The following is a 22,681-nucleotide window of genomic DNA, read 5'->3' on the forward strand; positions in this document are numbered from 1 at the left end:
TTTGAACATTCTTTGGCATTGCCTTTCTTTGGTATTGGGATGAAAACTGACCTTTTCTAGTCCTGTGGCACCACCTGGGAAGCCCCTATTCTAGAATAGCTGCCTGGAAATGTTGAAAATAGGCCAAGCTGAGGCAAAATGAGTAGGGTAGTGAGTTGCTCTCTGTGGTAACAAGTTTAGAAAATTATGAGGTATGAATCTTCACAGCAGCATTATCCATAAGAGTTAAAACATGGAAACAACCCAGATGACCATTAACTGTTGAATGGGTTAAAAAGCATGCAGTATAACATACAATGGGATCTTATCATGCAATATAAAGAATGAAGTTCTGCTATATGCTACAACATGGAAACATAGGTCAAGTTAAAGAAGCCACTCACCAAAGACCACATACTGTATCATTCTATTTATATGAAACGTCCAGAGTAGGCAATCAGGGATAAAAAGTAGATTTGTGAAGAGGTTGAGGTTAGCAGCAGATGGAGAGTGAATGCTCAGTCCAGGATTTCTTTTTTAGGGTAATTAAAATATTCTAAAATTAGAAAGTAAAATTAAAGAGTAAAATTAGCAAAATCAGAAAGTAAAAATTAGAACATAAAATTAGAAAGTGAAAGTGAAAGTCACTCAGTTGTGTCCGACTCTTTGCAAGTACATGGACTATACAGTCCATGGAATTCTCCAGGCCAGAGTACTGGAGTGGGTACCTTTTCCCTTTTCCAGGGGATCTTCCCAACCTAGGGATCAAACCCAGATCTCCCACATTGCAGGCAGATTCTTTACCAGCTGAGCCACAAGGGAACCTAAAACTAGACAGTGGAGGTCATTGTAGGACTCTGAATATACTATGCTATGCTAAGTCACTTCAGTCATGTCCGACTCTGTGCGACCCCATAGGCGGCAGCTCAACAGGCTCCCCCATCCCTGGGATTCTCCAGGCAAGAACACTGGAGTGGGTTGCCATTTCCTTCTCCAATGCATGAAAGTGAAAAGTGAAAGTGAAGTCGCTCAGTCATGTCCAACTCTTTGCGACCCCGTGGACTGCAGTCCTCCAGGCTCCTCCATCCATGGGATTTTCCAGGCAAGAGTACTGGAGTGGGGTGCCATTGCCTTCTCCGCTGAATATACTAGCAATGACTGAATTATATGCTTCAAAAGGGTGAATTTTATGGTATATAAATTACATCTCAATAAAACTATTATTAAAAATTAATAAAGTGCTTTATTTGATCTAAATTAATTCAAGAGATAATGTTTGCAGTTAAGGAAGGATGCATGGAGTATGTTGATTCATCTCGCTCATCAGATGTTCATCTTTGAGACTACAAACAACAGCTATAGGAGGAGTTAGATATTTCAGAAGATGGTGCACATGGTTGACTTGAGAAAACCACTTCCCCTGGGAAAATTAGATATTATTCTCAGAAAGAGTTAAGAAGGGATGTGGGTGTTCCAGGTAGTTCAATAGTAAAGAATCCGCCTGCCAGTGCAGAAGATGCAGTAGGTGCGGTTTCCATGCCTGGGTTTGGGATGAGCCCTGGAGAAGGAAATGGCAACCCAATCCACTACAGTCCATGGGGTCACAAAGAGTCAGACATGACTGAGGCACACAAGCATAAAAGGTCAGCTTGAAGAGCTTAGTGACTCTAGCAGTTGGCTTAGTTACTGTGTGCGGTGGCATGTACTTCTTAGTTCTATGACAGTCATCTCTCAATTCCTGGAGGCATTAGCTAAGGGCAGCTCACAACTGTGTTCTCTCGTTTTGTCTGTCCTTCACAAAAAGAAGCTGCCTTGATCAAGTTTACTCACCTTCCCTACAAGACAACCTGTATCCAGGAGTATAGCAGCTCCAGTGGAAGTTCAGTGTGGAAGGGCAAGGGCAAGTTGAATCATTTTGAAGGGTTGTTCAGCACAAGGGCTTCCCTGGTGGCTCAGACAGTAAGGAGTCTGCCTGTAATGCAGGAGGCCTGGGTTCAACCCCTGGGTTGGGAAGATCCCCGGGTCGGGAAGATCCCCTGAAGGGAATGGCAACCCACTCCAGTATGCTTGTCTAGAGAATCCCATGGACAGAAGAACTTCGTGGGCTACACTCCACTGGGATGCAAAGAGTCAGACATAACTGAGCAACGAACACACTACACTACACTCAGCATAAGAACTCACCAAAGTATAATATGCCCTGAGGTCTCTGTTGCAACTGCTTCTCTGCTCAGCATCTTCCTTTGTCAAGTCCTACTTCCTTTATCTCGTGCATGTGTTGTTCCTGAAACAATTTCTCAACAAAGATTCTGCATGCAAATATCAGAATGTATTCCCCAGAGAACTTGTGACAGTTGGTACCACGAATGACCCTAAGAAGCTGACTGAAAAGTGATATTTGGAGCTGGATCTCAATCTAGGTCTGAGAACATCATCACAGGCACTGAGAGCTTCTAGCGTGTGGTTCAAGTATAGTTCCTAAGTTTATTTCAGTTGTGAACTGGAAAGGTAGGCCAATGGGAAGGATGGGTGCTCAGGCACATGAAAGGTTTGGGGAAACTAGTAATGATGAGGACTACGGAATTGAATAACTATAGAAAGAGCCATTTGGTGCATTGAAAGAAGAAAGCAAAGGCTGAGGGTGATGAATGACGAATATAAATCAAATTGTGAAAGACAAAGTCTCCTAGGCAGCATATAAAGAACAGAGTCTCATCTGCTGTACCTGAAGGTCAGGGAAGGCTAAGGATCAGGGCCAAGACTTAATTTTATGAGTAGCAGAACTCCAGAGAAGTTTAAATTCTCAATCCCAGCAAGTCTGCTATGCCAAGATCAGGGCTGTAATTGTGAAGGAATGGACTCTGAAATTCTAAATGGACAAGCTCAGTAGCAGTTGTCCTCTGAAAGCCAGGGCTTTTACATAAGGAGGATTCCAGGTAGTAAATGGGATGATAAAATCCCCAAATAGTCAATTCAGCATTATAATCACCAGAAATATAATGGACACAATAAATGTAATTAGCAGCAAGATTGTCATGACAAACAGGGGAGCCTGATCCTCACAGACCTATGGAGATGACTAATAGAACACAAAGCACCTGGAACAAAATAACTAAGCAGACAACAAAGATATTGTTCAATCTACATTGTTCAAACTATATTGAAGAAAAATAGCTTTCAGGCTTGAGCCATTTCATACATTTGAAACCCACTGAATGAAAGAGATCCCCAGAAGGAAGAACCCTGCAGCATCATATCAAGTTTTCATGGTAATGATTCTCCTGGGCTGTGCTTAGTCGTTCAGTCGTATCTGACACTTTTTGACCCCATGGACTGTAGTCCACCAGGCTCTTTTGTCCATGGGAATTCTCCAGTAAAGAACACAGGAGTGGGTTACCATGCCCTCCTCCAGGGGATCTTCCCAACCCAAGGATTGAACACAGGTCTCCTGCATTTTGGGCAGATTCTTTACTGTCTGAGTCTCAGGGAAGCCCACTTAATGATTCCACTCAGTTCAGTTGCTCAGTCTTGTCCAACTCTTTGCAAGCCTATGGACTGCAGCACACCAGGCTTCCCTGTCCATCACCAACTCCTGGAGCTTACTCAGATTCATGTCCATGGAGTCAGTGATGCCATCCAATCATCTCATCCTCTGTCATCCCCTTCTACTCTTGCCTTCAATCTTTCCCAGCATCGGGGTCTTTTCTAATGGGTCAGTTCTTTGCATCAAGTGGCCAAAGTATTAGAGCTTCAGCTTCAGCCTCAGTCCTTCCAAAGAATATTAAGGACTGATTTCTTTTAGGATTGACTGGTTTGATCCCTTTGCAGTCCAAGGGACTCTCAAGAGTCTTGACACACTGATTTAAACATTACATGTTTTCATTAGAAGCTTGGTATTTGTTTCTTGGATATGAAAGAAATGTGTTCTGTTAGTTGCTCAGTTGTGTCTGACTCTGTAACCCCATGGACTGCAACCCACCAGGCTCCTCTGTCATGGAATTCGCCAGGCAAGAGAACTGGAGTGGGTAGCATTTCTTTTTCCAGGGGATTCTCCTAACCAAGGGATCAAACTTGCTTATCCTACATTGCAGGTGAATTTTTTACTGTCTGAGATACCAATCTCAGAGGAGAGGGAACAGAAAATATTTACCCAGGTGGGTTCCAGAATTGCTATGAAGCAGTGACTACTACTGGAGAAGGCAATGGCACCCCACTCCAGTACTCTTGCCTGGAAAATCCCATGGATGGAGGAGCCTGGTAGGCTGCAGTCCATGGGGTCGCTGAGTCGGGCACGACTGAGCGACTTCACTTTCACTTTTCACTTTCATGCATTGGAGAAGGAAATGGCAACCCACTCCAGTGTTCTTGCCTGGAGAATCCCAGGGACGGGGGAGCCTGGTGGCCTGCCGTCTCTGGGGTCGCACAGAGTCGGACATGACTGAAGCGACTTAGCAGCAGCAGCAGCAGTGACTACTATGTTATACACATACCACCACCGCTCTTGAAGAGATTTATTAATTTAAATTATCCTGCTCCTATCTCATCATTGTATGTTGGGGTTGGAGTTGGGGATGGGTAGAAGGAGCAGATAACTTAATTTTTAGTTTATTCTATTCTGTATTCAGTATGGCTGATTTGCACTGTTGTATGGCAGAAACCAACACAACATTGTAAAGCAATTTTCTTCTAATTAAAAAATAAATTTAAAAAAAAGACAAGTTGCTTAAAAAGTTGCACCTGAGGAATTTCACACCAGGGGCCTCAGCCACACTTGGACTCAGTTTAGATGAAGAAATGATGAATATTAAGCCTAAGTTTCAAGCCTATGTCTGAGGTTATAATAGAATGACATTGTGATTCTTAGAAAGGGCTGAATATATTTTTGATGTTAGGTGAAATGAATCATCAGAGGCCAGAGAGAAACGTGTGGTAGCTGTTATACTGGTGGTTTAGTCGCTAAGTCATGTCTGACTCTTGCAACCCCATGGACTGTAGCCTGCCAGGCTCCTCTGTCCATGGGATTTCCCAGGCAAGAATACTGGAGTGGGTTGCCATTTCCTTCTCCAAGGGATCTTTCTGACCCAGGGATCAAACCTGGGTCTCCTGCATTGCAGGCAGATTCTTTACTGACTGAGCCCCAGAGAAGCCCACAGCTATTATATCATTATGACCCACTAATGCACCAGCCAGCTTGGTACACATGTGTTCACCTAGTTCCTTTCCACAATGACTCAGAGACAGACCACTTGACTATCCTTGACCAGTGGAACACTGACAAGCAAAATACAAACAAAGACATAATAGGGACTTGCTCATTGGGCATTGGGGTTTGTATTGTAATGCTCTCCCTTGGAACTCAGAACTATTACTTAAGGAGATCCAACTACCCTGATTGACAGAACATGTGGATAAAGAGAAATATCCAGCCAATCCCTCATTATTCCATCCATCACAGTGGATGTGAGACACATGAGTAAAGAAATCATTCTGGATAGTCAAGCAAGAGCAGTCACCTCTTGGAACAGAAGAACCACCCACCAAAGTCCAGCTCAGATTGCAGAATAGTGAGAAATAAATTTTAAGACACTAAGATCTGGGTAGGTTTGTTTATATAGTAATAAATAAATCAAACACCTTCAGAAAGATCTTCACATAGTGCAGGCACAAAAAAACAACATAACTGGTTATTGACAAAGTGGAGTCATTTAAGCCTGGTACTTAATTCACAGTCTAATCTAAAATATGGCATAGGTTTCCAGGAGACTGACCTAGAAAATGAGAAAGTTTCCGTGTATAAGAAGATCACAGTCATCATTTATTCGATGTTCTGAGTTAAAATTCCATTCAAAAGATGATAAAGTTTGTACTGGCCAAAGAAACAGGATAAAAGAGGAGAAGTTAAGCTGAATAAATAGGGTAAATATGATTATAGATAACTAGAAAATGGAATCACTGAACAAGAAATAATTCATTTTCATATTCCAATTAACCCACATAAGCGTATACAATCATTAAAAAGTTAAAACATCTGATTTCAGGTAGAAATATGATAAGACATTAAGGTTTATACTATAAAGCAGTTGATGTTTTAAGACACTGAGGGCAGTTGACTCTGGTCGTCTTTTCATTTCTCTGACTTTAGCGCCTGCTGTAGTACCTGAAATAAAGTAGATACTCAGTAAATATTTGTTGAATTAATGAGTGCACACTGAGAAAGAAGCCCTTTTCAGCTTTTTAAGGTGTGCTTGGGCAAGGAACTAGCCTCACACCCAAAAGCGATCCTCACTACCACCTCACTATCACGTCAGTCAGTAAAAGAGAGCTGAGAGGGAACATCGCTGCGTCTCCTCCCCTTACTTTTTCCCATGGGCTGCATCTCCCACCAGAAATTAAGTGAAAACCCTGATTCTTTTCACCCTTTAGTAGGTCAAAGTAAATGTCTATCTCATCTCTGAAGTTTGACTCACCATCCCACCTACTCCGGGAGATAGTGAAGGACGGAATTCTGGCAGGCTGCAGTCCATGGATCTCAGAGTTGGACACGACTGAGCGACTGAACAACAACAATTCAACCTACAGAGCGATGCATACCGCTCAGCTGTGAAGTAGAGAAAAAAAGGGATCAGAATTACAGAGTGGAGTAGGGGCAGCAAGGAAGCCTCCTGAACACTGTTTTTCATACAAGCATATCTAAAATTTCGCAGAAGTTGGGTAGTCAACATGAATCTGAGTAACACTGAACCATCTTTCCAATCATTCTCAGGAGAGATTCCCATGAAACAGTAGACCCCAGAATAAAAGGGTATGGGTGGACCACCTGCAGCAGGAGCTAAGGGTGGGGGCTTGTGGAAGAGTTCAAGCCAGAGCCAAATTTCCCTCATCGGAGAACCATTTCCTTCAGCCTCTAGAGAAATTTTCAGGTGAAAAACTTACTTTAAAGTCATAAATACAACCACTAACCTGAAAAATGTATAATAAAAATAATTGAATGCTTCCTCTATGTTTTCAGATATTTTGAAACTGGTGAATATCCAGTTTGTATCTGCACTGCTCCATATCCACTGCTATCCCATGAAGACCAGCCTGGATTACTACAAAAGGCTCGTAACTGAGCTTCCTGCTTCCATCCTGTCCTTTACAGTTAATCCTCGATGCAGCAGCTAAACATAAACCAACCTGTTACTCTTTTACTAAACAAGCAAACAAAAACCCACCAATTGCATCCTATAACAGTGAGAGTAAAATCCCTAGTCCTTCCAGGCCTTCAGGGTCTCTATGATTTGATTCCTGCCCGTCACCAAAATTTAATCTTTCAGCATACTATCCTCCTTTCTATGCCTCAAACATGTCAAGCCTGTTATTCCCACACTCTACACTGAAGTCTTTGCAAGCCTTCATTTTCTCATCAATTACATTTCAACTCAAATGTCACTACAGAAGGTTCTTTTTTTCTATAATACTGTTGTTCCCACCCCTGTCACTCTCTGTGGTACTTCATGGAAGTCTAATTGAACTGGTAGCTTAATCAGATCTGATGGCACAGAAATACATTATGAAATAAAATTTAAATTATATAGCCATGGGACAAGATGAAGTTCATGTTATGCTAATAAGGTAGACATGTAAGTGTAAAATACCAGCTACTTCCAACCTGCAATGGTATACAGGTGAGCCTGCAGTTCTATAATCCTTAGACCTATTCCTTTAAACCCCTAGAGTTCTTCAAACATGGGCATAGCTCTAAGTAACATGAGGCTTCCCTGGTGGCTTAGTGGTGAAGAATCCACCTGCCAACTCAGGAGACATGGGTTCGATCCCTGGGTCGGGAAGATCCCCTGGAGAAGGAAATGGCAACCCACTCCAGTATTCTTGCTTGGAAAATCCTGTGGACAGAGAAGCTGGCAGGCTACAGTCCATGGGGTCACAAAAGAGTCAGAAAGGACTTAGCAACTAAACAAGAACTAAGTAACAGAAGGGACATGAAGAAGCCACATTCACTCAGCACTTCATCTTTCATGGCAAAAATCAGTTATCTGGCTCTCAATCTATTTACCTATAAATATGATTATTGTCTATCTCCCGTATCAAAGTATTAGCACTATGAAGGCTGAGACTTTGTCTTTTTTTTTTTTTCCAGTCACTCTCTAACCCGTGTACAGAACTGCATGTAGCGCAAATGTAGACTGATGAAATAATGAATTAAAATTTGGGTTTAGAAACAAAAATGAGGTTTTATTTCAAAGCACACAGTAGCCCACAAGTCCAGAATAAATCTATGTGTGTATCAAGCTAAGTGTCAGAAAATAATTAAGTGCCCTTGATTTTGCTTTCCTCACATAACTCCTGAAAAAGAATGAGAGCACAGGCAGTACAGAATCAGGCATTCTTGGTGCACTGACCACCACAGCCTTCAATAGTAATATAACTCCACCATCATCTACAAAACTTACATCATCACACCATTAATCCCTAAAACTACCTTAATATTTAATTCGGACCTACATCAAAATATTTTTTTTTTCCTATTCTAGTGGAAATGTTAGAAGAAAGTTGTCTCTTGCTTACTGAGAAAATTCATCCAGAGTTCCAATTTTTGCAAATATTTTCCTAACTTGCTAAAAAGTTACTTGCTTTGAGATACGTTTCACTAGAAGTTTTGAAATGGAATAGTTTGTGCAGCTTAAATGGCATTAGACTGACAATTAAGAGATATGGGATGGGTTTTTATTTCACTGTTTATAATAGGTTTGGTATTGCCTTCGGAGTCATATTACTGTAGCCTGAATTTCACCTTCTGCTTGAAATAGGAGTTTTCTATACTTCCTTTATGTTCTTAATATCAAAGATTGAAATGCAGCTCAGCCATCCAATTTGAAATTGATGATGAAAAGTTAAATTTCCCCTTCTCCAATTACATAAAAACCAATGCATCAAGGAAAGTAAGAAACAGGCAAAGCCCAGTTTTAAATAAATTAAGTGTCAGTAAAATCCAAAACCACAAATAAGCTATGAAGAAAAAGGTAGAAATTAGGTATTTACTGCAGTTGGTTGCCAGAAAACCATAAGATATTATTTTTAAGGTAAAAAGAGTACACTGAATGCAGACTACTCTTGTTTGCAACTGTAGGACATAGAAGCAAAATTTGGCAACAAAAATTTCCCTGACATGAATATGTCATATATTTGAAAAGCAGAGAACATAAGGTCAAACAGAGAATTAGCTAGAAAGTCCCATTGAGAAGGAACAGTTTGTGCACATGGTAAATAGAAGAAGGAGCAGATAGGACTTTTGTACTATAAAAAGTTCTGCCAAAATATCTCCTATGTATTGGATTGGGAGAAATAAAGATTACTTTTATATCTTATGTAAAGTAACCATTAACCTGCATCAACCTCAGGTCCTTTCCCAGGTGAAATTCCTCAGATATATGAATGAGAAAAATCACCTCATATAAGGATGCATACATACAAAAATAATTAGCAAAACAGGAGGAAAGGAGCAGAAAACAAGACAGATAATGAAAACGCATCAGAAAAATATTGCCAATAAACAATGAAAATTGAAACAAAATATCTTGGAATTCCTATTCCAGAATCTCAATGTAGTGATTCTCTTATTAATTAGGAATATAAAATATGGACGCAAGACCTCAGAAAAGATACTAACAAACAAGTAAAAAATAAAACATAGATTATCAAAGCTAAGGAAAGAAGTAAAAGGAAAAAACTAAATCATAATTGAAATAAAAGTAAAATTAGAAGCACTATAAAAATTAAAACTGCTGAATATATGTAAGGTACACAGAGAATAGAAATAAGTAAAAAAGAAGCTGAAAAGAATGGAAATGAAAGGTTAAAATACAGAAGGAAATATTTAGCTAGGAAAGCCAGAAGAAAAATATTCAGAGTTCCAAAGTTCCAAATAAACAAAGAAATAGATTTCACTGAAGAAAAATTTCTGATATCAAAGAAGTATTGAAGCTAATGTTGAAATGGCATACCATATGTAAGAATAATTAAAACTAGATATATTGTAGTTGTATTCATCCATGTTGCTATAACTGGCATTAATTTGTTAATTTAATGGTTAAGTTATATTCCATCACACACACACACACACACACACACACACACACACACACAGAAGCAAGACATGGAAACAACCTAAATGTCCATCAACAGATGAATGGCTAAAGAAAATGTGGTATATATGAATAGTGAATGTGAATCATGTTGCTATGTGAATATTGTTGCAACATGATTCACATTAGTGAATGTGAATCATGTTGCAATGAACAACACACATACATGCACTGGGGTACATGTATCCTTTTCATGTTTTTTCTCCATATATGTGCCTAGGAATAGGACTCCTGGATCATATGGTAGCTCTACTTTTAGTTTCTTAAGGAACCTCCATGCTGGTTTCCATTGTGGTTGTACCAATTTACATCCCCATCAACAGTGTAGGAGGGTTCCCTTTTCTCCACACCCTCTCTGGCATTTATTGTTTGTAACTTCTTAATGGTAGCCTTTCTGACTGGTATGAGATGATATTTCATTATAGCTTTGATTTGCATTTCTCTACTAATTAGTGATGTTAAGCATCTTTTTATGTCCCTGTTGGTCATTTACATTTCTTCTTTGGAGAAATGTCTATTTCTTCTGCCCAGTTTTCAGTTGGGTTGTTTGTTTTGTTGTTAAGTTGCATGAGCCATTCACATATTTTGTAAATTATGCCCTTGTTGGTCACATCATTTGCAAATATTTTCTCCCATTCTGCAGGCTGTCTTTTCTCTTTTTTTGTGATTTCTTTTGCTGTGCAAAAGCTTGTAAGTTTCATTACATCCCATTTGTTTATCATCATAGCGTGTGAAGTAAGTCAGAAAGAGAAGGACAAATATCATATGATATCACTTATATGTGGAATCTAAAATATGACACAAATGAACCTATCTACAGAACAGAAACAGACTCACAGACATAGAGAACAGATTTGTGGTTGCCAAGCGGGGGGAGGAGTGTTGGAGGAGGGATGAAGTGGGAGGCTAAGCTATTATATATGGGATGGATAAACACCAGGGTCCACTGTATAGCACAGATAACTATATTTAGTATCCTATGATAAACCATGATGGAAAAGTATAAAAATAATGTGTATATGCTGCTGCTGCTGCTAAGTCGCTTCAGTTGTGTTCAACTCTGTGCGACCCCATAGACAGCAGCCCACCAGGCCCTGCCGTCCCTGGGATTCTCCAGGCAAGAACAGTGGAGTGGGTTGCCATTTCCTCCTCCAATGCATGAAAGTGAAAAGTGAAAGTGAAGTCGTTCAGTCGTGTCCGACTCTTAGCGACCCCATGGACTGCAGCCTACCAGGCTCCTCCATCCATGGGATTTTCCAGGCAAGAGTACTGGAGTGGGGTGCCATTGCCTTATATATATATATAAAACAGAATAATTTTGCTGTACAGTAGAAATGTATACAACACTGTAAATCAACTATACTTCAATTTAAAAAACTATTAGATACATTGCAATAAAGTTTCTAAACTTCAAAGATAGAAGTACTCCTTTAAAGTTTAATACATGTAAAAGGAGAGGTGGAAATATTAGGCTGCCTTTACATTTTCCTCAGCAATATTAAACACAAGAATACAAAGGTGTTATATATTTAATTTTGACCCAAGAATGCTATACACAGAAAAACTGTCTTTGAATATAAATGCAATAAACAAATATTTTTCAAAATAAAAGCACTCACTTCTGGCAGCCAGAGGTTGCCAAGAAATCAGAAAATGTCCAGAGGCAAGGAGTAACGTGTTTGTTCTTAGCATGTATGTACATGAAACTATATCCTAATTTATAGTACCTGGAAGTCAATACTATCATTTACTGTTGATTTTAAAAACATAAATATGTAGCACAAAGGCAGATAAAACCAAAAATAATATAGTAAATCCAATTTGTTAGATTGTGAGAGAATCAAGAAAGGACATGGAAATGTTATCATTGTTAATAATACAGCAGTAATGCAGTCTAAATATGTAGTGTATATTAGTAATATATAAACTTATAGATAAAATAAAAAGTCCTTGTAAGAAGAAACAATGCAAATCAGTGCAGAGTGAAAGAGTTTTAAAAAACAAAGTTATATAAGCAGAAGGCATAGCATAAAATAATATGCCACATTAAACTCAAATTTCTCTAAAATATCAATGATAGTAAGTGGCCTAACTTATTTAAAGTAAAATAATACAATGAAAAACAAAATTGTGAGCTACTTATGAGATGCAATGAAAAAAATCTGATTTGGAAAGATTAAAAATAAAATATTGGGCAAAGTACAAGGACAAACAAAATGAAACTAAGGATCATAACAGTGTTGAACTCAGGCCAGAAACCAGTCAATGAGACAGACAGAGAAATAAAGAGAGACAGAGAGATGGGCCAGGAGGTGGGGAAGAATAATCTGAAAACAGAATGCACTTTCTTTTCAAGTGTCATGAAAAAATTCATTAAAATTCATATCTTAGGCTAAAAAAGAACCTCAACAAATTCCAAAATGTAAATAATATATTTATTACCTGGGATTGAAAATTACTAACAAAGCCAGAAATAAAAATTCTCTAGCATCTAGAAATTTTGAAACAATACAACTTTTCTTACAAAATCTTACTTTAAATAAGAAACCTAAAGGGAAATTCCAAAACACTCAGGGAGGTGGTTTATGGGCAGGTAGAAGTGGGTGATACAAACTGGAAACCACAACCCGTGGAATATAGCTAAAGTGAAGCTCAGAAGAAATGCACAGCCTTGAAAAATATACAAGAAAGAATGCAAATGGATGAAGAGAACTTTCAAGGTAATGAGTAAGAAAAAGAGCAAGATAACGGACCTCCAAAAAGCAGAAGTGATGAAGTTTTAAAGTAAAAGTTATTGAAATAGGAATACCACCTCTGGCCATGTCACAGTACCTAAATAAAACTAACCCCACTCCTGACTAATTACAACTGCAAATTTAATTAAGTATTTTAAAAGCTGAGGTTTTTTTTTTTCTTTCTTTTACCCTTCCTCAAGACATCAAAGAATAACACTATATGGACAGGGGAAGCCAAATCCTTAGGAGAATGGAAAAGCATGAGAGCAATAAGCTCTAAATTAGGTGCCAAGATGCACGCTCTCTTGGGGAGTGGCTTATTTTCACCCTACACTACAGGTGGAGAACAGCAGGAAGTAGGTTAGGGCTGGCAGCTGAGTCTCACTGGGCTTGGGGAAAGAGAATCAAAATTCAAGGTTATCAAGGTCACTAAGATTGCTGGCTAAAATTTCAGAAAAATCAAGTCACAGAAAAACAAATCCAACGGACAGATCACAATTTTTCCTAGATACATTTGCAAATTCCTAAACTGTGAATTCACAGAACTTTATGTTTGGAAATCAAGCAGAAAGTGGCTCAGTTCAGCTCAGTTCAGTTACTCAGTCGTGTCTGACTCTTTGCGACCCCATGGACCGGAGCATGCTAGGCCTCCCTGTCCATCGCCAACTCCTGGAGCCTACCCAAACTCATGTCCATTGAGTTGGTGATGCCATCCAACTATCTTATCCTCTGTCGTCCCCTTCTCCTCCTGCCTTCAATCTTTCCCAGTATCAGGGTCTTTGCAAATGAGTCAGTGCTTCACATCAGGTGGCCAAAGTATTGGAGTTTCAGCTTCAACATCAGTCCTTCCAATGAACACCCAGGACTGATCTTTCGGATGGGCTGGTTGGATCTCCGTGCAGTCCAAGGGACTCTCAAGAGTCTTCTCCAACACCACAGTTCAAAAGCATCAATTCTTTGGCACTCAACTCTCTGTATAGTCCAACTCTCACATCCATACATGACTACTGGAAAACCATAGCCTTGACCTTTGTTGACAAAGTAATGTCTCTGTTTTTTAATATGCTGTCTAGGTTGGTCATAACTCTCCTTCCAGGGAGTGTCTTTTGATTTCATGGCTGCAGTCACCATGTGAAGTGATTTTGGAGCCCCCCAAAAATAAAGTCAGCCACTGTTTCCACTGTTTCCCCATCTATTTGCCATGAAGTGATGGGACTGGATGCCATGATCTTAGTTTTCTGAATGTGGCGGTTTGGCTACTAAGTGGCAAAACTTTAAGCAGTAGTTCTTGTGGTCTCCAAGTGCTGAGGAGTCAAAAATTAGAGTTCAGGCTCTGAAGAAGAAAAGAATCTCAAGGTAAGCTGATTTTACTCAGTTTGACCATTAAAAAAAATACTAAATTCCATCCATTGGAAGATAGTGTCAAGCAGAATTTCTACAATTTTTCATAAACAATGCCATGTATTTAATAAAGTTTGACAATCTCATCAAGAAATAGGAATGAATGTCCAAAACCAAGAGAAAACATATATAGACAATACACATGAGGCAATATGATTGCATGCATGCATGCATGATTAATCTCATTTTTGAATTATAGAGTTGGATCTTAAATACCTGTAATTAATATGTTTTAAAAATTAATAAATAAAATTTTTCCTCAGAATAGCCAAATGTCTATAAAATAAATCTCTAAAAATGTTAAAAAAATGTTAAAGCTGAAAAATATTAAATCATAAAATTCAAAATTATCTAAAATAAATAAATAGATTTAACTATTAAGATTAAGGTTTCAGCAAAAAGGAAGAAGAAAGGTTATTAGGAAATTGAAATATAAGCAAAATAAAGGAACAGAAGTGACATAGAGACAATAATACTTCCTAAAAGTCATTGGAGTCCCAGGAAATGACAAAAGAGAGGAAAGAAGAAACAATATTTGAGGAGATAATGATGGTTGAGAATTTCCGAAAACAAATGAAAAATATCAAACCACAAATTCAAGAACTTCTATAAATCAATCATGAAAAACAAACAAAAAAAATTACTCAGAGCCACATCATGGGAAAAACTGCTTGAAACAAAATACAAAAGCACCTGAGGGGGAAAAAAGACACAACACTTTCAAAACAACAACTGTATTTCAACAGCTGATTATATAACAGAAAATATGGAAGCTTCATGATAATGAAGTATTATTTTTTAAATGTTAATAGAACATTTTTGTCAGTCCAGAACAATATAATCAACAAAAATATCATTCAAAATAAAGGCAAATAAATATATTTTCAGGTAAAAAAGAAAAAAAAAAAACCCTAGTTTTCTCACCAGTAGATCCACAATAAATATATGTACAAAGAGAGTTCTTTAGGGAGAAATATAATTATCCTAGATAAAATTACAGCAATGAAAGAAGGTAAATAAAGATGATCAGAGAGTATAATAATTTATGTAAATATAAATGAATATGTAAAATAGCAATTGTAATATCTTTTGAAGTTTCAAATATGTATGGAAAAAAACATATAAATACAAGAAACAAGAGAAGATAAGTAGGATTAAAATGTTCTGATAACCTTGCCTTGTCCATGGAGTGATAATACCAATTTACGATGGACTATATGCAGAGTACATCATGAGAAACACTGGACTGGAAGAAACACAACTGGAATCAAGATTGCCAGGAGAAATATCAATAACCTCAGATATGCAGATGACACCACCCTTATGGCAGAAAGTGAAGAGCAGCTAAAAAGCCTCTTGATGAAAGTGAAAGTGAAGAGTAAAAAAGTTGGCTTAAAGCTCAACATTCAGAAAACGAAGATCATGGTATCCGGTCCCATCACTTCATGGCAAATAGATGGGGAAACAGTGGAAACAGTGCCAGACTTTCTTTTTTTGGGCTCCAAAATCACTGCAGATGGTGACTGCAGCTATGAAATTAAAAGACACTTACTCCTTGGAAGGAAAGTTATGACCAACTTAGATAGCATATTGAAAAGCAGAGACATTACTTTGCCAACAAAGGTCCATCTAGTCAAGGCTATGGTTTTTCCAGTGGTCATGTATGGATGTGAGAGTTGGATTATAAAGAAAGCTGAGCGCCGAAGAATCGATGTTTTTGAACTGTGGTGTTGGAGAAGACTCTTGAGAGTCCCTTGGACTGCAAGGAGATCCAACCAGTCCATTCTGAAGGAGATCAGCCCTGGGTGTTCTTGGGAAGGAATGATGCAAAAGCTGAAACTCCAGTGCTTTGGCCACCTCATGCGAAGAGTTGACTCATTGGAAAAGACTCTGATGATGGGAGGGACTGGGGGCAGGAGGAGAAGGGGATGACAGAGGATGAGATGGCTGGATGGCATCACTGACTCGTGGGACGTGAGTCTGAGTGAACTCCGGGAGTTGGTGATGGACAGGGAGGCCTGGCGTGCTGAGATTCATGGGGTCACAAAGAGTCGGACGCGACTGAGCGACTGAACTGAACTGAAATGATGATGAATATGGACTTCACATAGACTTCAGCCATGTGCCATAGTTTGATTACCGCAGATTGCACTAATAAAATAGCAAAAACTGTGTAGCATACTTAGCTGTAAACCAAATAAGGGGATGAAATAGAATATTTTTTTAATTAATTTTAAAAACAGATGCAAAAAGTAAGAAACAAAAATTTAGATTTAAACACAAATGAATGTGCTTTAAATTGTAGCTAAATGTAAATTGTATAATAGCCCAATAAAATAAATGAACTGTTAGACTGCTTCCTGGGTGGCTCAGATGGTAAAGAATCTGCCTGCATTGCGGAAGACCTGGTTTGATCCCTGGGTTGTCAAGATCCCCTGGAGAAGGGACTGACGACCCATTCCAGTATTCTTGCCTGGGAAATCCCATGGAGAGAGGAGCCTGGCCGGCTACAGCCATGGGGTGGCAAAGAGTTGGACACGACTGAATGACTAACACAGAAGGATCTCAAAATAACAACATTTTGCTAATTACAATGAATTAACCTTATGTTTGAGGACACAGGCAGATTGACAATAAAAAGATGGAAATATAAATACCATGCAAGCACTAACAAAAGGAAAGTATTTAATCTATGGTACTAATTTCTACCAGGCTTCCCTGGTGGCTCACTGGTAAATAATCCTCCTGTAATGAAGGAGATGCAGGAGACACTGGTTCGATCTCTGGGTTGGGTAGATTCCCTGGAGGAGGGCATGGCAACCCAGTCCAGTATTCTTGCCTAGAGAATCCCATAGAGAGGGGAGCCTGGCAGGCTATCATCATGGGGTCACAAAGCGTTGGACATGACTGAGTGACTGAGCCTGGATGCACTATCTAGCAAAGTTGCCTTTAAAGGAAGAAGCACTATACAAGATCAAGAAAGATATTTCATAATGATAATAGGATCAGTTGAGCAGGAAGATATAACAATCTTTAATTTGCTTGTGTGGAGTTTTCTAGCTTCAGAGAAAAAAATATAAAGCAAAATAGGCAGGAGACATTGTCAAATCCACAAACACAAGAAATTTGAGCACAATCTCTTGTTACTGATGGCACAAGCAAATCAAAAATTACTAAGAATATAAAATTTTTGAAAAATGCAATTAACAGAAACACAATTTTGACCTAATTTACATAAATCCAATATAAACCAAGGAGCTGCAGAACACACTGCATTTTCAAACCCACATGATTATTTTCCAAAATGGAGCATGTGCTGGCCATAAAACAATTTTTAAAAATTATCAATGGATTTACATAATTCAGAGGCTTTTCTCTGACAACAGTGGAGTTGAGCTATAAAATGAATGAGAGACAGTAAGTAGAGTAAACTCCCCAAATTTGGGAGAAATTTAGTGACACACATGTAAGTAACACATAGGTCAGCAAAGAACCACAAAAGTAATTAGAAAATATTTTAAATGGAAAGAAAATGATAATATGATATATCAAAACTTATAGGATGCAGTTAAAACTTTAATTTCTAAATACTGGAAATAAACAAAAACTGAAATTTAGTAATTCAAACATCTATTTCAAGAAAAAAAACAGTAAATTAAATTCAAAGAATATTTAAAACAGAAAATAACAATGATAAGAACAGAAATCAATCAAAGCAAAATACAAAATTATGAAAGGAAAGCTTTCCAAACCAAAATTAGTTTACTCAAAAAAACTAGTATAATAGATTACTTATCTATCTGATAAATAATTAGCATAAGTGATAAAAAAATTAGAGAACATAAATTACTAATTTCAGAAATTTAAATGGAAAATCAGTAGAAATTGAATCAATATTTAATAACAGTAAAAATATTATGAGAAAAACATTTTGCCAAGAAATGCAACCAGGTAGATAAAGAAACAAATTCCTTGATAAATGCTGACATGTGGACTCAGATATGATACCATGGTGATGGGGTTTAGAACATATGGAAAAATCACTCATAGTGAAAACTCTCAGCAAGCAGGAAAATTGATAGGCAAATAAATAAATAACTTTGCAGTTGAGGAAGTGACGTTGAGGGAGTTTTCCTAATGGCTTCTTTTTCCTCTGAGAGAGGGAAAGCATGATAATGTTAAATGAAGTGAGTAGAAAAAAACTTGACCTAAGTTTTGAAGGTATAGAAAGACATTGGAGAGTCATAGTCCTGGGGGGATGAAGAGGCGGGTGAAGCAACGGATGATTTTCTGGAGAATAAAATGGGAACATACACACGGACACACACACGCACACGAAACCTTTACCACTGAGCAAACCGCTCATCTGCAATCTCTCAATTTTAGCCATTTACCCTTAGAAAATAAACAGAAGTAGCTACAACATTTTTGCACATTTCAATGCATTTTTATACTTCTGGAAAAATCTAAATGCCACAAACAGATGAATATTTATTGACATAGGAAGATTTGTTATTGCTAAGGAAAAAGGAAGAAAGTAAATTAGAGTTTGAAACTATATGTGCTATATGATATAATATGGAATTATATATGTTATATGACAAAAAATGATAGGAAAGAAACACCAAAACTCTGAGCATTCAGAGTTTTATCTTTTCTGCTTTTCAGCATTTTCTAAATTTTCTGATTTGAGCATATATTACTTCAGTAATTAAGGGTAAATGTTATTTTGATTGAATAATTTAGATACAGATTAAGACCTGCTCAAAGAATGAAATGGCACAAATCTTCAATATAAAGATTTTTTTTAAAGAGACATTTTTTTCCCTATGAAACATCAGAAGGCTGACTCACTCTCTGATCATATGGAAAAATAAATAAATGAAAGCAGAAATATATTTGTGAAAAAAATCTTAATTTTTTTTAATGTCATATAGGGCTTCTTCACAGAGAAGGCAATGGCACCCCACTCCAGTACTTTTGCCTAAAAAATCCCATGGATGGAGGAGCCGGGTAGGCTGCAGTCCATGGGGTCGCTAGAGTTGGACACGACTGAGCAACTTCACTTTCACTTTTCACTTTCATGCATTGGAGAAGGAAATGGCAACCTACTCCATTGTTCTTGCCTGGAGAATCCCAGGGACCGGGGAGCCTGGTGGGCTGCTGTCTATGGGGTCGCACAGAGTCGGACACGACTGAAGTGACTTAGCAGCAGCAGCAGCAGCAGCAGCAGGGCTTCTTCAACAACCCAAATAGTAATTGCCCAACCGCTCCATTCTAGCTTAAAATAATGAAGGAAACTATTTCTCTTGTATCTAGTTTGAGTCTAAGAAATGTCTCAACTGATTGAATACTTCAGTTTTCGATTTGATATTTGGTATTGTAGACACAGTGTTAAAAGAAGAGCTTACTTACTGGAAATGTCAACCAAAATAAGCCTTCCTCATTTTGTAGGGGAAATTCAAGATATTTAATATATAGTACTTTCTGAAAAGCCTCCATTCAATAACCTTTTGAAAAGTGATTATAATTAATACAAAAGACACTCAACATTGTCCTACTACTTATATTAGAACTAAAGATTTCCCGATTTTCTTTTGGTTTTTATTGCTATTAAAAGTTTCAGTTATATGGAAATAGAATGAAAGCTCTGAGACAGGTAGATGTTGTTTTGTTCAAGGATGTATCCTGAGTGCCTAGAATAATAATTTGCCCATGGTTAGGGCTACATAGGAGAAGGCGATGGCACCCCACTCCAGTATTCTTGCCTGGAAAATCCCATGGACAGAGGAGCCTGGTAGGCTGCAGTCCATGGGGTCTCGAGGAGTTGGACACGACTGAGCGACTTCACTTTCACTTTTCACTTTCGTGCATTGGAGAAGGAAATGGCACCCCACTCCAGTGTTCTTGCCTGGAGAATCCCAGGGACGGGGGAGCCTGGTGGGCTGCCGTCTATGGGGTCGCACAGAGTCGGACACAACTGAAGCGACTTAGCAGCAGCAGCAGCAGCAGGGCTACATAAGTGTTGACTGAATGATGTAGTTTCAGGAGCATGAAGATTGGTACTTGCTAAGTTCCTCTCCCTCTCTCAGCATACTTTCCCCCCTGTTTTACTCCAGTTTTCAGTTTTATGTTCGTTCCCAATTTAATTTAATTTCTATTGTTACTGAGGAGACTTGATAAGAAGAGAGGTTAATAATAATGCTACATGATTGTTTAAAAGAAGGTTATAAGTTATTGAAGAGCCTGGCAGATGCTTTCTTTGTGTATTGACAAAATTGGGTGAAGTAGTTCACATTTTAAGTGCTAGAAAACATAATTTGAATTGAACTTTTATAGAATATCTTGTTACAACATTTTTTACAAGAGCACAGTGTTTGGGTAATCATATTAGCTTTGGCTGAAAAAGTACACAAGTAACTTATGGAAATAAGCTTTTTGAAAAACCTGTCTTTATTTCTTCCTTAATTTTTGTTTCTAGCTCTAAATTAACACATGAAACAGCCTCGTATCTTTAAATAAAATCTTTAACACTAAGAAAAACTCAATCTAGGCCACTTAACTGCCATTAACTATCAGTATGCATGGTTAAAAAATTAGTATGCAGAGCATGCATATATCTGGGAGAGTTGCGAATTTTAGCATACCTATTTTCCATTGCAGGTTATACAATAACATCTTAGTATATTTTCTATTGAAAACTAACTTCAGATAAAATAAAAGGAATTTTCTGTCTGAATATATAATGTATGAATCACTTTTTGAAAGAGACACATAAATAATAGATCAGCTCTCCAGCATTGCTACCATGTATTATTAATTAAAAAATAAAGATCAGATCTACACTGAAAAATACATCATGGTATCTAGGCTATAATGTGTCTTAACAGTGGGGATTACATTTTATAGGCAATGAAGTGACCTTTTATCACATTCATGATGGCTTTGGGCCTTTGAATATTCCCTTCCTTTCAGGAATACATATACCTCTTTAAAAACTGGCCTCAGAATTCACTCTTTCAGGTAACATTCCTCCAGTAAGTCTCACTCGAATGTGTCCACTGCATGCTAAGACCATAACCTAATTTAATTCTATTTCTGAACATGGGTAGTTTCTTACAGTGACAGTGACTGCCCCCTGTCACCCTGAGTCTCAAGGTAAGTGATGTTCTCTAAACATCTCCAGTCTAAGTGTGAATAAACTCTTATATTCCTCACCTCTGAAAAATTCTGGAGTATTCTGAGTAGCTCTATAAACTCCAAGGGATTACCAAAGGGAAAATACAGTCAGTAAGAGTCAGACTTACAAACAATGGTGGTGATACTAACAAAATTTAATTTGCCTCCAAGACTCACAAGCCTTTTCTTTATCTGTATGCGCTCCAAAAAGCCCTCTACTCCCATCCTATTGGCAGAACTTCACAAGACCAAATCTGTCTTGCCCACTGTTGTATCCTTGCTTGTTATTGTCTGTTTCTTTTTCACATCTCATGAGGCTGAGTTGTTTAATTTCTGGAAACAGACTTACTATTTACTGCTACACATTTTAATTGACTGCAGTTTCCTGTTTGATATGTAATATGCAAACTATTCTTGAAAGAAACCTGACAATAGAGTCTTATGTCTTATTTACTTACCTACTGCTAAGTCACTTCAGTTGTATCCGACTCTGTGTGATCCCATAGATGGCAGCCCACCAGGCTCCCCCGTCCCTGGGATTCTCCAGGCAAGAACACTGGAGTGGGGTGCCATTGCCTTCTCCATTTACTTACCTAACTAATGAGGAAAAGAAATACCATGTCTGACCACAGATTAAGATTAATATTTGAGCTCACACAAAGCATTGGATTGCTAAATCAGACAATAAATCTGAGATCTTACCCAGTATTGATACATATATATTAGGCTGTTTTCTTTCTTCTCTTGTCCCTTATCATATAATGCAAGATGTATTAATCATAGCATTAAGTTACAAGATACTGAGAAGAAGAAACCCCACCCAAGGACTTTATATCATTTTGTAGAGAAAAAGTGTTTGTTTAGGGGCTATATTTAGGATAGTTTTTTCATGTTTGCCACCTGATGTGAAGAGCTGACTCATTTGAAAAGACCCTGATGCTGGGAAAGATTGAAGGCGGGAAGAGAAGGGGACAACAGAGGATGAGATGGTTGAATGGCATCACCAACTCAATGGGCATGAGTTTGAGTAAACTCCAGGAGTTGGTGATGGACAGGGAGGTTTGGCGTCCTGCAGTCCATCACAAATAGTTGGACACAACTGAGCGACTGAACTGAACTTTTTCATGTTAGGCAGGCATATGACTGTGTTACGCTAATTGGAGATTGTGTTGGACACAACTGAGCGACTGAACTGAACTTTCTCATGTTAGGCAGGCATATGACTGTGTTACACTAATTGGAGAT

General features: G+C 38.2%; 1 long non-coding RNA gene across 1 annotated transcript in view; it reads right to left on the bottom strand.

Annotated features, from left to right (window-relative positions):
- Positions 1–5,773: 5,773 nt before the first annotated feature.
- LOC112586248 overlaps positions 5,774–22,681 on the bottom strand; it is a 74,981-nt gene continuing 58,073 nt past the window's right edge. The window contains exons 3-4 of the long non-coding RNA XR_006552479.2: positions 6,447–6,577; positions 5,774–6,136 (exon numbers count right to left, since the gene is read on the bottom strand). This is a non-coding gene — a long non-coding RNA (uncharacterized LOC112586248). The remainder of the gene's footprint in view (positions 6,137–6,446; positions 6,578–22,681) is intronic.

This window comes from Bubalus bubalis, chromosome 7 (assembly GCF_019923935.1).
Source record: "Bubalus bubalis isolate 160015118507 breed Murrah chromosome 7, NDDB_SH_1, whole genome shotgun sequence".
NCBI classification, from domain to species: domain Eukaryota; kingdom Metazoa; phylum Chordata; class Mammalia; order Artiodactyla; family Bovidae; genus Bubalus; species Bubalus bubalis.